Here is a 3,681-nt window from a genome sequence, read left to right as displayed (position 1 = left end):
AGTTGCATTATACCTATGCTAGAGATAAGCAGTAGTTGCGTATACCCTTAGTATAAGGGACCCAAAGGTGAACATTTTCTAAACCGGGAGACGATTTTCCCGAGTATATTATATATATATATTTATATATATATATATATATAGTTTTCAAAACTATTATTCGAATAAGGTTTATTCGATAACTTTATTTCACTTAATGAATATTATTTTGAATATTCATTCGAGGACTTATGACTCCGCTTATTTTATTTAGTGAATATTGTTTTGAATATTCATTCGAGGACTTATGACTCCGCTTATTTTATTAAAGAATAATCTTTATTTTATTAAAGAATAATGTTTCGATAATCAAACTTATTTTTGATTATTCAAATAAAGATCTTACTTTCTTATAAGTATATCTTTGGTTATTTATTATTCATTTCAAGTATGAGTTTTAAAACTTCTACTTCAATTATTTTTATAAAGATTATTCTTTATGGGAATATCATTTAAATAATAATATTCAGATATTTTCTAATATATTGGGACTGATTTATTTTATTAAATCAGCATTACTCCAAACATTCTTAAAAATGTTTTCGAGTCTTCAAAATGATTTTTAAAGGTTAGGGCGGATCCAAAAACTCATTTTTTTTTATATTTAAGATCTTCCTTACGAAGGGGATTTAAATACTCACTCAAAACCTGAGGGATCCGGCTCTGTGGTGTATTTTATATTCGCAACAAGGTTGCTGTTTTGATAAAAGAGTTTTTGATTACTTACCCAACCCTCGGGAAGTAAAATTCTTGGAACAAGTTAATCCATTAACAGGCATTTCCTGGGAAATATCGGTAAGTTTTCCTTTCCAACTAGATACGACTTCTTGGTGGAGCCGTATCAATAAGTTTCTACTTGGGGAAAGGGGGGACGAGCTTTACGTTTCAGAGTCACGGATTTCATCTGAACTAGGAGTGGCGTAAGTGGTCGAGTGGCGCCGGCCCAGCCTTATTATATTGGCCCAAATGGCCTGGAAGTTCCGCTAAGACGGTCCATTCCTTAGGAGTCCAGGGTTCGGTTGACAAGTAAATCCGACTGTTCTCCTCTACATGTAGAAAATGGTGGGGTAGCACTACTGCGACTGATTATTGAGTGATCTTCCTGGCGTGGCAAACTTCTGTAATGAGTTCATCATCCAATTAGATATTTCTGCAATACTATCCAGAGTACTTTGATAGAAAGGCTACTGTTGGGCGATTGTTGAGTGTTGACAGGGTCGAGTTTTCAAAATGTTGTTTTCATCAAATGAAGTATCTCGTAACTTCATTTCATTTTGAGGATATTTCAAAGATTGAATCTATTCAAATCTTGTCTGGTAGTCTCATCTATGTGATGAACTGTTGAAAGCTCATTATACTTTGAACAGTGGTAGTTCAAGTAGCTTTATAAATGATATAAGTATAGTGAAGTATTTGGTTACTTCATCCCTTGTTTTTGCTTATATCCAGTAAGTAATTATCTTACACTTGATAAAGGATTTTAGTAAGTTATCCATTTAGATACTTGCATTATCGTTTACACTATATATTATCTTGCGAGTTGTAATGCTCACTCTTGCTTTATTTCCTCATCACACAACAACAGTTAGGAAAGATGGCCAGACTCAAGCAGACCCAGCACAAGAGCGTGGGAAGCGTTCCGCGCCTTCCCGTTGAGATCATAGCTGCTATAGCTGCAGAGGTAGATCTATCTGTAAATCAGACAATCTACTTTTGGGAATCAATTATGTATAATTATAACTTGTGGCAGATAATGGCAATTAATTGTAAACTTGTCAAGTAATCATTTTGGATTGTAATAACTTTTAAATTGTGGATTCAAAGACTTGTACTTATTTCAATTTCATCTCTGAGACTATAATGGGTTGTGGTGTGTGTTAGTGTGGGGTCACAGCATGAGGTTATTTATTATTAATTCAGTTAAGTGATATTGTGGAAAGTAAGACCGTGACGACCCGGATCCCCGACCCCGGATCTGGGGGTGTTACAGCAGGCTCGTAGGAGAACTCTGGATCAAGCCGAGGAGGAAGCTGTAGTGATTCGACGGGAAATTTTTGAGGACGAAGAGAAAGTAGAAGAAGAAGAAGAAAAAGTCAAGGAACCGGATTTAGTAGTGATGGGAGATCAAGAAGAAATTCATAAGGCTTTGATGGACTATTCTCAGCCTAAGATTAATGATATTCAGTCGAGCATCATCAGACCAGCCATCTCGGCTAACACTTTTGAGATCAAGTCGAGTACAATTCAGATGATACAGAAATCAGTTTAGTTTTGGGGTTCTTCTACAGAAGACCCCAACATGCACATCAGGGATTTCATCGAGATCTGCGACACTTTCAAGTTCAATGGGGTGACTGAAGATGCTATCAAGCTGAGATTCTTCCCATTCTCTCTGAGGGATAAGGCAAAGTGCTGGTTACATTATCTACCACCAGGGTCTATCACCAAATGGGAAGATCTTGCTCAAAAGTTTCTTACTAAGTTCTTTCCTATGGCAAAGACTACTGCAATCAGGAATGCTCTTACTCAGTTTGTACAGCAAACTGGAGAATCTTTGTATGAGGCTTGAGATCGTTATAAGGAGGTGCTAAGGAAGTGCCCACACCATGGCATGCCTGATTGGATGATTATAAACTATTTCTATAATGGTTTGGGCGCACAATCTAGACCTATGCTCGATACAGCATCTGATGGAGCCTTATGGTCCAAAAGCTATAATGAAGCTTATGAGTTGATTGAGCTTATGGCAGCTAATGAATACCAGAATCCTACGCAAAGAATGTTGCAAGGCAAAGTAGAAGGAATTCTGGAAGTGGATACATCTACTGCTATAGCTGCTCAACTTCAAGCTTTGACGATGAAGGTGGACTATTTGGATAATTATGGAGTTAATCAAATCACTAGTGTGTGTGTGTGAGATTTGTGTGGGGCACATGAAACTGAGCAGTGTGCTATTTCTAGCGAATCAACTCAATTTGTGAGCAACTTTCAGAGATCACAGCAGCAAGCTTGTAATAACCCCAAAAAATTTGGACTTTTTGTAACCCTTATGAATAGTGATTTTGCTGATTATGCTGATTAAGAAAACTTTTCATGCCACACTATGTAGGAGATCTTTTATTGATATTCTGAGATCTTATTAGTACTCTATATGGTATATAAGTGTATGTAAAGATCGTCAGAATCCAAATTCGAACACTTTGATTTTTCCCGAAAATCCACCAGATACCGAAAGAATTGAGTATAAGGTAACATGATTAAAAGGATTTAAATTCAAGGATTATAAGAGAGGATCAAAAAGGAATATAAAATATTGAGAAAGGTTTAGGGGAACTCAAGTAATAAGATTCTGGATATGATCCCTCAAACGATAAACGGTTCGTAAAACAATTAAACGACAAGTAATGCAAAGAGATTAGTGCAAAAATTAAGGATAATGATCAAGAAATTAATCAAGGATTAGCATAAAAGATGCTTCCACCACCAAGTAATGACAAGTGGCAAATGATGAAGTCACCAAGGTGATGTCATGCTTAATCACACTCCACTCACTTTAATCAACCAATTAACCACCCAAATATCTCACCCAACTCCCATTTTCCACCACAAACACAATTAGCAAAGAAAAAACACTCTCCCCCT

The 3,681-nt window shown here is 36.3% G+C and overlaps 1 non-coding gene across 1 annotated transcript; it reads right to left on the bottom strand.

Annotated features, from left to right (window-relative positions):
* Positions 1-2,545: 2,545 nt before the first annotated feature.
* On the bottom strand, positions 2,546-2,652 carry LOC141679632 (small nucleolar RNA R71). Its single transcript, XR_012558147.1, has one exon. It is a non-coding gene; the product is annotated as a small nucleolar RNA R71 (small nucleolar RNA).
* Between the last annotated feature and the right edge of the window lie 1,029 nt (positions 2,653-3,681).

Source organism: Apium graveolens, chromosome 1, assembly GCF_009905375.1.
Source record: "Apium graveolens cultivar Ventura chromosome 1, ASM990537v1, whole genome shotgun sequence".
NCBI lineage: Eukaryota > Viridiplantae > Streptophyta > Magnoliopsida > Apiales > Apiaceae > Apium > Apium graveolens.
The sequence above is the reverse complement of the archived record's forward strand: the minus strand, read 5'-3'. Positions and strand labels throughout refer to the sequence as shown.